This window comes from Canis lupus, chromosome X (assembly GCF_048164855.1).
Source record: "Canis lupus baileyi chromosome X, mCanLup2.hap1, whole genome shotgun sequence".
NCBI classification, from domain to species: domain Eukaryota; kingdom Metazoa; phylum Chordata; class Mammalia; order Carnivora; family Canidae; genus Canis; species Canis lupus.
In genome coordinates, this window is record NC_132876.1 from 109,795,721 (window position 1) to 109,810,033 (window position 14,313).

Consider the following 14,313-nt stretch of genomic DNA (forward strand, 5'->3'; position numbering starts at 1 on the left):
GGTGGCACCCTCACAAGAGAAATTAAAAACATACCGGTTCTGTAATTGCAGGAAAATTCCACCAGAGGGCACCCTAACAAGTAGCAGAAAGAAACCACAGCCGTTTTTTGCAATTACATACTTTTGCAACGCCATACTAGGTGGCGTTCTAACTAGAGTAATAGGAAAAACATGTGCTCTGCAATTACATGATAATTCCACTGGGTGGCACCCTAACCTGAATAGAGCTTCCCCCCTCCCCCCGCACTAACTGCAAGCGAGTTAAGACACCTTTTTTTTTTTTTTTGAAAGACTTGATTTAGAACCTCTTCCCAATGGAAAGAAATCCGAAGAGGATTTTCAATTTTATAATACTGCCGTCACTTTTCTAATGTAGGACTTTCCTAAGAGCAAAATGGTGTAACTCAAACTTTTCTGGAAGGCAGGGGACACTGCTTTACACCATTTCAGCTTAGAAAAGATTTCATATGAACGTTCTTTTCCATAGCAAGGGAAACTTGTACTAGGAAAGACAGATTATGCAAGTGCAAGATAATTCCACTGGGTGGCATTCTAACCTGAGTAATAGGAAAACATCTGATTTGGAATTACTTCAAAATCCCATTGGGTGGCACTCTAATCTGGGAAATATGAAAAATTTCTCTGATCTGCAATTGTATGATAAATCCACGGGGTGGCACTGTAAATAACTAGCTAACTAGCCAACTACCTAATTAGCTATCTGAATGAATGGATGGATGGCTAAACAGATAAACGAATGAATACATAGATAAACGAAAGAATGAATGAATGAATACAGAAACAAACGCGCTGCAATCGCATTATAAGTCCAATGGGCGGCACTGAAAACAAACAAGCTGCAATCGCATTATAAGTCTACTGGGCGGCACTATAACAAACAAACAAACGAGCTGCAATCGCATTATAAGTCTACTGGGCGGCACTGAAAACAAAGAAATGAACGAGCTGCAATTGCATTATAAGTACACTGGGAGGCACTAAAACAAATAACAAACGCACTGCAATCACATTATAAGTCCACTGGGCGGCACTAAAAACAAACAAACAAATAAATAAATAAATGAACGAGCTGCAATTGCACTATAAGTCCACTGGACGGCGGTATAACAAACAAACAAATAAATAAATAAACGAATGAGCTGCAACTGCATTATAAGTCCACTGGGCGGCGGTATAACAAACAAATAAATAAATAAATAAACGAACGAGCTGCAATTGCACTATAAGTCCACTGGACGGCGGTATAACAAACAAACAAATAAATAAACGAATGAGCTGCAACTGCATTATAAGTCCACTGGGCGGCGGTATAACAAACAAATAAATAAACGAATGAGCTGCAATCACATTATAAGTCTACTGGGCGGCAGTATAACAAAAGAACAAATAAACAAACGAGCTGCAATTCCATTATAAGTCCACTGGGCGGCACTGAAAACAATCAAATAAATAAATAAATAAACGAACGAGCTGCAATTGCACTACAAATCCACTGGGCGGCACTATTCTAAGCAAATAAATAAATGGTGCCGCAATTACATAAAATTTCCACAGAATGGCGCTCCAACACAAGAAATAGGAAAACGCAATTGTGCAATGATAGGAAATTCCACACGATGGCACTCTAACACAAGAAATGAAGAAAAGTGGGAGCTGCAGTTTCAATAAACTTCCACCAGATGTCGCTCTAACATAACAAATAAAAATGTACCGGGCATGCCAGCATCTTAGACTTCCATTACGGGGCACTCTAACATAAGAAATAGAGAAAGTTTTGCCGGTGTTGGGAAAAGTGGCATTTAAGTAAACTTTTCACAAAATATGTGGTGATAAACTTACAGAGTTTATTTACTCATTACTCAAAATGTGAATTAAAATTTGGTATATACACTTTCAGTGCTTTGAGCACATGTTAATTACAGTGTTTGTTTTCTGCATTTAAAAAAATTATTTATTTATTCATGAGAGACAGAGAGACAGAGAGAGAGACAGAGAGAGAGAGAGAGAGAGAGAGACAGAGACAGAAGCAGGCTCCATGCAGGGAGCCCGATGTGGAACTTGATTCTGGGACCCCAGGATCATGCCCTGGGCCGAAGGCAGACGCCCCATCGCTGAGCCATTCAGGGGTCCTGTTCTTTGCATTTTAATGACTTGCTTGTAGTCTTCCTACTGTGAGTGGGTCTCCGGGGCAGAGACCAAATATCGAAATGTTCTACCTCCGCACCTGCTACTCCAGTTACTGAACCATAATAGGCATTCAATAAGTACTTATGAAATAAGTGAAGGAAAGAATGTATAAAGTGTGAGAGGCCTGTGAAGGTCAAATACATGGAGGGATGAAAATATAAGTAGAATAAAATCTGATGTCTTTGGACTCTTCCCAGGGCTTCGGTACCCTGTAGTGGGATAGGTCAGGTGAAATGCAGAGGAAAATGTGATTGAGACTGAACACCGACATTCGTTGGTCTAAATGCCTTCCACATTTGAGGGGGGAAATCAGTTAGTTAACAGATTCTTGTAAAAACTAGCAAAGTTTATTTAAAAGGATGAAGTTGGGGGATCCCTGGGTGGCACAGCGGTTTAGCGTCTGCCTTCGGCCCAGGGCGCGATCCTGGGGACCCGGGATCGAGTCCCATGTCAGGCTCCCGGTGCATGGAGCCTGCTTCTCCCTCCGCCTGTGTCTCTGCCTCTCTCTCTCTCTCTGTGTGTGACTATCATAAATAAATTTTAAAAAATTAAAAAAATTTAAAAGGATGAAGTTGGGGACACCAAAGTGGTTCAGCGGTTGAGCGCCCGCCTTCGGCCCAGGGCATTATCCTGGGGTCCAGGGATCGAGTCCCACATCGGGGTCCCCGCGTGGAGTCTGCTTCTCCCTCTGCCTCCCTCTCCCTCTCATGAATAAATAAATCTTTAAAAAAAAAAAAAGCTGAAGTTGAGTGAGAATATGAGGTTTGATTGTGTTTTCCATAGCCGTCAACTGTTTCAGTCCTGTAATTGTTCTGGAACTTGGTTTTTGAATTGAATGTTGGCATCAGTCCCCCAGAGTGGCCTGGGAAGGCAGCCCGTTGGGATCCCCTGAGGACTCCTTCCCCGGGGGCCTCGTGCTGCGTCCGGGCGAAGCTGGAGCAGCAGCCGTGGCGGGAGGAGGGGAGGAGGTCGGGGCGTCGCAAGCTGCAGACCAGACGCAGAGGCCGGAGCTCACCCCGGTGGGCGTGGACGCGGGAAGAAGGCAGCTCGGCCCCCTGGCCTCCTGTGTCCCTTGGGTCCTCCGGGCTGCCGCCACCTGTGTGCCTCCCGTCCCCCACGGAGCCCCCTGCACACCCTCGGGGCTCCTGCCCCTCAGCACCGGGCTGCTTGCAGGCCGCAAGTCCCAGCCCTCCGGCCGCCTGAGTCCCGGGGCGCCGGGCTCCGTCCCCGCCCTCTGCTTGCTCTTGGGAAGGGAATCTCTACCTTACCCTGAGCCCAAACCCCAGAGTCTCAAACGTCAGCCTCCAGCGAGGGCTTTGCTCAAGGGAGGGCGCGAGGCCTGCACCCCGTGCTGCTTGCGCGGCTGGGCGCTCCGGGCGCCCCTTGGCTCCGACTCCCGGGGAAGTTGCAAAATGCCCTACTTCCCGGCTGGCAGCCTGTTTAAAAATAAAAATGGGTTTACGAGGCCCTGGCATCCCTGCCGTGTGTCATTAGTCAGCGTTCGTTCCCTGGAGCGGCAGCCTCAGCCCGGGCAGCCCCAAGCGCCCCCCAGGCCCGCGCTCCCGGCTGCCTCGACTTACCCCAGGCGCGTGTCCCACCCGGACAGCCGTGGAGACGAGCGGCAGACCCCCTGCTGGCCTCCTGCTCCGGGCCCTGAGGTGCCCGGCCTTGTCCCCGCTGGCGTCCCGCCGAGAGCCCCCCTTCACTCCCTTTGTCTGCTGCGCTTCGGGCCGCTCTCTTGTGCTCATCTAATCATCCGCTCCGGGCGGGTGTCCAGGTGACAGAAATGTGCCCAAGTTTTCGTGTGCCCCCGCCACTGGAGTGCGGGTCCCCCGGGGATGGCCTCTCCACATCGCGTCCCCGGCCGGGTCGGCAGACACAGCACAAGCTCAGGGACGCGTCTCGCCCGTCGCCGGGTCCAACCCCCGGGGCCTTTGTCGCCGCCGCCCCGATGCACACGGTGGAAGCGCAGCTCAGTGACCCAAGCCGGCGCTGCTGGCGACGTCTTCGACCGTAAACATTTCAGGGTGTTCTGTTCATCTCATGTCCTCTGTCCAGCGTGAGGACAGATGGGAAACAAGTGACCCGTCAGGCTGGCATGACTTCAGCTTGCCAAGCTCCTAGAAACCGACCAGGCGAGGTCTGGGAACCTCTTATGGACTCTTCTTTTACACACCCGAGGAGGGGACCTCTCCTGGAACAAATGCTACTTTCAGTTATGTGCTGAGCATGACAGTGATTTCTTCAAGGTGAAAGAAAAAAAAATCATGCACCTATGACAGATTTTGACAGATTTTGAATATTCTTACTGACAGATTTTGAATAATCTTACTTTATTTCCTGGCCATGAACTGCTATCAGTGGTTTACGATTTTTCCGATCTCTTAGACCGCTGATTCTCAACTGGGAGTGATTTTTGCTCCCGAGGGACACTTGGCAGCATCTAGACATATCTTTGATTGTCCCAGCTCGAGGGGGAAGGCATTGCTGGCGTCTGGTACATAGGTACCAGGAATGCGCAGGATGGCCCCTCCGCAAAGAAAGTTCCATTCCAAAATATCAGTAGTGCTGAGACTGAGAAACACTCTCTTAGCCTATGTAAACGAACAGTGCATCACCTTAAAGGTAAGAAAATACACGTTATCTAGAGAAAGGTTGGAAAATATAGATAAACCCAGAGACATGAAACTGCTGACAAGTGTTAACCCTTCGGTGTGTTAGCTTTCTATATATTTTTTCTATGCATGTATATTGTTAGTAGTGACAACGGTATATACCAAAGATAATGTTTTGCAATGCTTTAAAAAAATTTTTTTTTGCTTTTTTGTTTTATTTTGTTTTGCAATGCTTTTTAATTTAATTGTGCCTTATGAACCATGCCCCTGTCCTTAAGCAATATTCCACAACATTGGTTTTAATGATGGCGTAGGGTTTTGAGTGGATGTACCATTATTGATCTAATCATTTTCCCCACTGTTGGACATTTATATTTACATTTTCTAATTTTATCTATTATTCGCAATGCTTTGATGAGAAATCTACATTCCGGTATCTAAGTTTTGGGCACAACTATGATTATTTTTGTAAGATGTATTCTTAGAAGCTGAACTGCTGGATCAAAAGTTACATTTCAAGGCTTTAATGTCTACTTTTTAAAAACTAGTAACTAGATGGTGAGCTTGCTGTAGGTGGAAATACATTTTATGCCCCTGGTGTGGCTCATTATACCTAGCTGTCCTGCATGGGACTTGCTCAGAAGTAGATCTGAGAGTAAGATTCGAGTGCAAGTCAGTTATCTGGAAGGAGCACGGGTTAAGGAGTGAGGACCTGAGACAGGGAAGGGAAAGAAGCCTGGGTGGATACCTGGAGCTCCACCCCACTGAGGAGCTCTAGGAGGACATGGGGAGCATACCTCAGAGTTGTGCTCAGAGGAGCCAGGGTATTAACACTCCTACTCCCATTCATTGCGGCCAACGGCTGCTCCCAGGCCAATCTCTGTTGCCCTGGCCTTCCTTGCACACAGGTGACGTGAAAGCCCCTGGCTGGGGGCACCTGGGTGGCTCAGAGGTTGAGTGTCTGCCTTTGGCTCAGGACATGATCCCAGGATCCCAGGATCGAGTCCCATATCAGGCTCCTCACAGGGAGCCTGCTTCTCCCTCTGCCTGTGTCTCTGCCTCTCTCTGTGTGTTTCTCGAGAATGAATAAATGAAATCTTTTAAAAAGAAAAGAAAAGAAAGCCCTTGGCTGGAGGGGAATGGGTGCTTGCAGGGGGAGGCCAGCCGTGAGCATGGGGGTGATTAGGGCCAAGAGTACTGCTGTCGGTGCACAGACAGTGACAGCGGCAGCGACACTGGACCCATAGTAAACAGATGGTAGCTGCCTACTCCGATTTTTTCAAATAAACTAATGACACTTTGCATCTTTTTTCCTTAGAGGATGAAGAAATCTTACCGTTTTAGAACAGGAGGTGAGCTGGGACATGACCTCAGTCAAGCTTCCGGCTTCACAAATGAGGAAACAGATCCAAGAACCGAAAAAGACTGTCAAAGCAAGGCTTCTTCACCTCACCTGAGATGAAGGACTCCCTGTGTTAGGGGTGGAATGATGGGTCTGATCATTCAGGTAATTGACACGTAACGACGCGTTCAGTACTGGCCCTTGGGATGCATTGCCTGTGCCCCCAAGCAGTCCAAACGCCTTTCCATCTCAGAGATTCGAACTTGCTGTTTCCATCTGCAGAGAGTGGTCTCCCCTAGATCTTTGCATGGATACCTCCCTCTGATCATTCATGTCTTGGCTCCAATGTCACTCCCTCGTTGAGGTCACACTGACCTATGATTAACTAAACTGCTACGTTTAGGGAGTTGTCATCCAATGGTCAAAAGGCACAGACATTCAGAGACTGTATGGACATCAAACATGAATAAAGAGGGGATGCCTGGGTGGCTCAGCGGTTGAGCATCTGCCTTTGGCCCAGGGCGAGACCCTGGGGTCTCGGGATCGAGTCTCACATCAGGCTCCCTGCATGGAGCCTGCTTTTCCCTTTGCCTATGTCTCTGTTTCTCTGTGTGTATGTGTCTCTCATGCATGAATAAATAAAATCTTAAAAAAAATTGAATAGGGAAGCCCAGGAGGCTCAGCGGTTTAGTGCTGCCTTCTGCCCAGGGCCTGATCCTGGAGACACGGGTTCAAGTCCCACGTCAGGCTCCCTGCATGGAGCCTGCTTCTCCCTCTGCCTGTGTCTCTGCCTCTCTCTCTCTCTGTGTGTCTCTCATGAATAAATAAATTTTAAAAATCTAAAAACATATCATGAATAAAGTGTTATAAAATGTACAGGAAATGGGCAGATGGTTTGTGTGGAAGAAAATGAAAAAGGAGAGTCCCAGTAGATGGGTGTTCAGCAAAAGCAGGTCTGAGAACAATCTGAATCATCTGGGTGCTGCCTACCCTCTGTTTCCACTCTCTAAAGTTCGGTCTACATCTCCTCTACCTTTCTCCATCCTGTGACCCAGGAGGTTGACCTGCATGAGTTGCATCCACAGACCCCCTTGCTCTCTGGCTTCCTACTGGGTCCAACCAGTGGGCGACACCAGCGAGAGACGGGAGCTGAATGGGCTCAGTGTAAGTATCACCTGTGGAATTCCTTCCTGTGGAATCCAGTGGTGCTTGCCCAATCCCTTATGAATAAACCCTTCATTAAACTTGTCTTGACTTACCCAGTTTATAGATGTTCCATTTGTGTCTTGCTGGAATCTTGACCGATACAATGATTTACTATATTTAAGACTCAGATATTCGACTCAGCACCTGTTTATTTTAGAGGCTTTTATAGTTATTTGAAATGACGTTATAAAAGCCTACTGTTTGGTTCTCTTCTTCCTTTCTTGAAGGTCATGTTTTCTCTACCCTTCTTCAACTTCATGACCATTAAAAAACTCCACCCAGGGGCACCTGGGTGGCTCAGTCAGTTAGGCATCCAATTCTTGGTTTTGGCTCAGGTCAGTCTCAGGGTTGTGAGACTGAGCCTTGTGTCGGGTTCCTCGCTCAGTGTGGAGTCTGCTTCAGATTCTTTCCCCCTCCCTTTCCCTCCTGCTCTCCACCCCCTTATCCCCCGCTCACACTCTCTAAAATAAATAAATTTTAAAAATAAAATCTTGAAAAACTCCCCCCAGGTTGGTTTCTTGAATGTGGCTCCTGAGTCCAGGGGGTCTAGCATCAAGCTTGCCTATCACAACACCTTCATGCCCTCTGCTCTGTAGGCCACAAAGAATGAGAATCATTCAAGTTTTCTAAATGACAGGAGGCAGACATGGGAGATTGTTTGCTAATCTTCAGAGAAATTGAAGTTGTAAAACACCAGTAGCTCTTAATTATTTTTTTTTAAGATTTTGTTTATTCATGAGAGAGACACAGAGAGAGAGAGAGAGAGAGAGAGAGAGAGAGAGGCAGGCAGAGACACAGGCAGAGGGAGAAGCAGGCCCCATGCAGGGAGCCTGATGTGGGACTCGATCCCAGGTCTCCAGGATCACGCCCTGGAGGCAGCGCTAAACCGCTGAGCCCAGTAGCTCTTAATTAAAAAAAACAAAAAAACAAAAAAACTAACAACCCACCTAGCAATGACCTTTAGGTAAAAGCCTGTGAAAGAGCCTCTTTAGGTGAGAGGCTGTCAGGTATAGGGAGGGGGTCTTTATGGCACCATAGGATTCTCTCCTGCCAGCCTTTCTCCTTTATTCCTGTCTACCCACAAGAATGGTCATTTTTGATGGAACATGGTATTTTAATTCATGCAAAGTAGGCTTTGAGAGATAGTCAATATTAGAAAAATAAAAGGTCAATTTGGCTTATGGAAGCTCCATTCTGAGAAACATGAAAGCCGGGATCCCTGGGTGGCTCAGGTCCATTTGGTGTCTCCCTTTGGCTCAGGTCATGATTGTAGGGTCCTGGGGTCGAGCCCCGCATCGGGCTCCCTGCTCAGTGGAGAGTCTGCCTCTCCCTCTGCCTCTCGCCCTGCTCATGCTTGTGCTCATTCTCTCTGAAATAAATAAATTTGATTTAAAAAAAGAAATATGAAAGCCTTCCTTCCATGACCTACCACCACAGGGCAAGTTGGAGTGGGCAGGAGTTTCTGGGCCCTGAGGATCTGATGGTGCTTCTCCAGACGGCTCTGGTAACCTCATATGTGTAGGGTTCATAATTGCTCCTCCACAATGAGCACACTGAGGGTTATGTGTTCTTAATGTACCTTGCAGCTCAAGAAATTATTTTATTCATTCAATGAACATTTATTGGTCGCTTACAATATGCTAGACACTAGTGACAGAACAGTGAACATGACGCAGGCTCTGTCTTTGACAAGATGCTCACAGTTTGGTGGACAGACAAGCATAAGTAAATAATTACTCAGAGGTACAAGGGAGTGAGTTTCGTCTGAGGCACTTGGGGGAAGGCTTGCTGAGGAAGTGGTAATTGTGCCAGGTATTGAAGAAGCCATATGTATTCACCAGGTAGGAAGGAGGGATAAGACTTCCTAGAAGAAGGTCCGGCATGTGCAAAGGCACACTGAGGGTTGACAAGGCATGGAGGGTTCAAAGTATAGCCCTCTGTAGTTGCAGGGTAGGAGTCACAGGTGGGGGAGTAGGGGCACAGTAGGATAACCCCTAATTAATGAAAAATATGTTTTGAAACTTCCAGAAGAGAAGTTCCCTTATTTTAGGAGGGACATGTTTTTCTTGTTAATGTCAAATTTTATTACAATGAAATGGATCTTTTTTAAATGCACATATCTATTTTATTGTTTTTTTAAGATTTTATTTCTTTATTCATGAGAGACACAGAGAGAGAGAGAGAGAGAGTCAGAGACACAGGCAGATGGGGAAGCAGGCTCCATGCAGGGAGCCCGACATGGGACTTGATCCCCGGACTCCAGGATCATACCCCAGGCCGAAGGCAGGTGCTAAACCACTGAGCCACCCAGGGATCCCCTATTTTATTGTTTTTTAAGAATTTATTTACTCATTAGAGATACAGAGAGAAGCAGAGACATAGGCAGAGGGTGAAGCAGACTCCCTGTGGGCAGCCTGAGGCAGGACTCGATCCCAGGACCCTGGGATCATGACCTGAGCCAAAGGCAGATGCTCAACCACTGAGCCACCCAGGTGCCCCGCACATATCCATTTTAATATAAAATAGGAATTTAAAAAATCCTAGAAGCTGGGGAATCCAAGTGTGTAACCCATTTCAAGCTGATTTTTGCATATGTGTGAGATGGAAGTTCAGTTTCTTTCTTTTGCATGTGCTTGTCCATTTTTCCCAACATTCTTTATTGAAGAGACTATCCTTTCCCCAAGGTGTTTTCTTGACTCCTTTGTCATAAAATAATTGTGATTTCTTTTTTGAGATAACTTATAGTAAAGTGCACAAATCTTCAAAGTACAGCTCAGCGAATCTGTACATTTATATACACCTGTGGAACTACCACTGAAATCAAGATCTAAGAAGTTTTTAGCATCCCTGAAGGCTCCTTCATGCCCCTTTCCAGTCAATACCACCCTCCCAGAAGTAACCACTCTTCTGATTTCTGTTATTGCATGCCATATAAATGCAATCATATAGTCTGTGTTCTTATGTGGCTTCTTTCCTTTTGTTCAGTATCTATGAGATTGGCCCATGTTGTTGAATGACCTCTGCTTCTAACTTTGATTTGACCTGGATTGAAATTAAAATCATGTCAGGCTTGTATTAACTTGGTTACTTATCTGGAAAATGAGATACATGACAAGTATGTCTCAGGACTTGGGGGATAATCAAATTTATATGTAGCTGTATCCATTTTAGTTTTGTGATTTGACAAATAATAGATAATAAATATTGGAAATATTACAGTAGCAGAAGCAAACCCTGCTGTGCTTCCATCAACAGAAAGCAAATGTTATCTTGGGAAAGCCTTTCCATTAAGTTACTGGGCACAAGTTTTGTTGACCATGTTGCCCCTTTTACTGAGAGAAAAGGTTTACATTTCCCCACTCAGAGTGCCATCAATCCAAATGGAGACTATCACTAATGCTCAGTCAGCTCATGAGAAAGACATTATTTTCCACAGATCTCTGTGATCTGTGTGGTTTGGATCTGCTGAAAGGATAGACTCCCCAAAGCCCCATTCATGCATCCGAGCCTGCCCCACCAAGTCTTGGGAAGGCCAAACTCCATGTTAGTGATGCTCTTGGTTTCTGTCATTTGGACCTCCTCTCCAGCTGGAGGAGGAAGGATCCTCAGCTGCCAAAAAGAGTTCCATCCTGGCCACACATCTAAGACATCAAGAAGCTTAAGCAGCTCCAGAAGGAATCTGTAATTAATTATGTTTCACAAATGGCCTTTAGTGTGGAACAGGCTTTTTTTCAGGTCCTGGGTGAGGCACAATGTGTGACTTTGGCAGGTTTACCTAAGTTAGCATCCACAGGGGGAGTGGGGAACACCAATGTCATTTGGAAGAACCCCACTCTTTGCAGGAGAGGAGAGCATCACCAGCCAGGACATTTGGCAGTATTGTCACACCCTCCTGGGCACAATCAGCTCCATCTTTTAGTCATCCACAGTGAGGAAAATTTGGCTGCCTATTGAAAGGAATGGAATTAATGATTTTCTTGTGCTCTGTTGAGCTGGGCTAGACTTCTTACATTTCTGTTACACCACAGAGTAGCATCTTCCCTTAATAAATCACAATCCCTATTCTGTAGTCTGGGAGCTAAAAGTGGCCATTGCTGCAGGGAGGACTGACCCTGTGGATAGGTGGGTAGCCATCTACAAATATGGGGGAGGGGTGAAGTGCCTAGACTCGAGTCAGCCTGCCTGGGTTTAACTGTCTCCACCAGTTACTGGCTGCTTGACTTCAGGCAAGTAGTTAATAACCTCTCTAGGCTTTGGTCCCCCATTTGTAAAATGGGGATTATTTTACCTAAGTCATAGAGTTGTTGTGAGAAAAAAATAAAATGATCATTATAACACGCTTAGGCTATCCTATATTTCAACACATTTTATTTAATGTAGGAGGAATGACTCTGAGTCCAAACATTCAAATATAAAAACATCATTTTATTATTTCTTTGAACTTAAGTTCAACTTTGGATATCCATGGGATGGGGGAAATTTGAAGTCTATTGAGTCATTTTTTTAAGATTTATTAAATTTTTTTTAGAAAGAGACAGTATGAGTAGGGGGAGAGGCAGAGGGAGAAGGAGAAAGAGAGTCTTCAAGCAGACTCCCCACTGACCACAGAACCCGATGTGGGGCTCAATTACATGACCTTGAGATCATGGCCTGAGCCAAAATCAAGTTGATTAAGCCACCCAGGTGCCCCATTTTTGAGTCTTCTCTATGCTAGAGCTGTGCAGTTGTTTTATAGTCATTGCCCATGTTCCTCATAATGGAGAGGGTCCTGGTTTCCTTTTAAGTCCAGCAGTTCTGCTGCTTCTAAGATATACCTGGGTCATAGGACTTGGGCAAAATCTCCCTGCCCCTGGGACCCAGTGTCCCTGAGTGTGCCACAAGGCCTTGCCCTCCAAAGTCTTGCCATCTTTATGAGGCATCAACAAAACAGCAGGGATCATGAAGCTACAAGATTCTCCTCCCTCAGGGTTTCATAAGAGAACATTCTAAGGTATTCTATGGAAATTACAAGTATTCCCAGCAGACCAAGTCCTTCTATTGAGTTGATAGAATATGCTAACTAAATAGGAGAAAGGATATTTTGCCTGTGTGATGATAAAATTAAGGAATTAATAAATCTGTTAAAAATTGTAATTCTGGGGATCCCTGGGTGGCCCAGCGGTTTGGCGCCTGCCTTTGGCCCAGGGCGTGATCCTGGAGACCTGGGATCGAATCCCACATCAGGCTCCCGGTGCATGGAGCCTGTTTCTCCCTCTGCCTGTGTCTCTGCCTCTCTCTCTCTCTCTGTGACTATCATAAATAAATAAAAATTTAAAAAAAATTGTAATTCTGTCATTTTCTTCTATCTACAGTGCCCAAGATGACTATGGTTCCATGTGATGTGCATAACAGAAGATATAACTCGATTTTATCTGAAAGCAATTTTTTCTTGAATGTTCTAGATTTTTTAAAGATTTTTTTAAATTGAGAGAAGCCTGGGTGGCTCAGCAGTTGAGTGTCTGCCTTTGGCTCAGGACGTGATCCCAGGGTCCCAGGATTGAGTCCCACGTCGGGCTCCCTGCAAGGAGCCTGCTTCTCCCTCTACCTATGTCTCTGCCTCTCTCTCTGTGTCTCTCATGAATAAATAAATACAATCTTAAAAAAAAAAGATTTTTTTAACTGAGAAAAATTTAATTCCTCCCTAAAAGTTGCAAGAACAATACAACAAATACTTTAATACCATTCACTTAGATTCACATTTTATTAGCATTTTGCCACATTTGCTTTCTGTGTGTGTGTGTGTGTGTGTGTGTGTGTGTGTGTGTATAATCTTTAAAGAAACTTTTGAGGGGTACCTAGGTGGCTCAGTTGGTTAAAGTTCTGCCTTTAGGTCAGGTCATGATCCCAGGGTCCTGGGACTGAGACCCATGTCAGGCTTCTTGTTCACAGGGAGCCTACTTCTCCCTCTTCTCCCCACTCGTATTCTCTCTTGCTATCTCTTGCTTGTTTGCTCTCTCTAATAAATAAATAAAATCTTTTAAAAAATAAAATAATTACCATTTGAGAGTAAGTTGTAGACATGATGACTTTTCATTCTGCATACTTCTTGCATGCATTTCTTATGCAGAAGGACACTTTTATGAAACTACAGTATAATTATCAAAGCCAAGAAATTTACAAATGGTAGATACAATATTATTCTTTATATATGGCCTATGTTCAAATCTCACCAATCCTCCCAATAATGTCTTTCATAGTATTTTTTTTTTCCTTTCCAGGATCCGATCCAGGACTATTTGCTGTTATTTATTTGTTGTATTGAAATCAACACTTATGAACACCACTAGAAAAGCATTAGATTAAAAGTCAGAAGCATTGAGTCCAAATGACCTTTTAGCCTCTCTGAAATATAATGGTAATGAAAATGAACATTCACCTTGCCCACCTCCCAAGGTTGTTGCAAGGATCAAATGAGGTACCCTGTTCTTTGTGAATGGCAAAGTACTGTGCGATTATGCAGAACTGTTCCATACATACACTTTAAGGCAGTTTCCTAGGGCTTAAATGCAAAAAATTACTTTCTGAAGGCATGGGAAGGTGTGAGGCAAAGTCCGGAAAGTGGTTGTCAACAACTCAACTTGGTGGAGATCATAGTATGCCACTAAAGTCACTTCAGAGCTTTAGGAGGGTTCATATTCCTCAGATGACTCTTTCTCTCTCTTTCTTTCTCTTATAGAAAATGTCCCTTAAAGCTGTAAGAATCTGTGATCTTAATTCTGTAACCCTTATTTTTTTTTCCTAAAAATTGAGATATAGGTTTCACACAGTAAAATGTGTATCTTAGTACACAGCTTGAATTTTATAGGTATACACCCATGACAGCTTCACCTAGATCACCATTACAGAACATTTTCATTACCCTAAAAGCCTCCCTCATGCCCCTTCTTAGCACCCCTCACTCTC

At 45.0% G+C, this 14,313-nt stretch overlaps 1 long non-coding RNA gene across 2 annotated transcripts; it reads left to right on the top strand.

The window, feature by feature from the left end:
* The first annotated feature begins 4,272 nt into the window (after window positions 1–4,272).
* On the top strand, window positions 4,273–12,978 carry LOC140627691 (uncharacterized). 2 transcript variants are annotated; one of them, XR_012026330.1, is made up of 3 exons: window positions 4,273–4,833; window positions 6,142–6,330; window positions 12,723–12,978. It is a non-coding gene; the product is annotated as an uncharacterized lncRNA (long non-coding RNA). The 2 variants fall into 2 exon arrangements; XR_012026329.1 differs by lacking the exon at window positions 4,273–4,833 and adding an exon at window positions 5,635–5,731.
* Window positions 12,979–14,313: the final 1,335 nt, after the last annotated feature.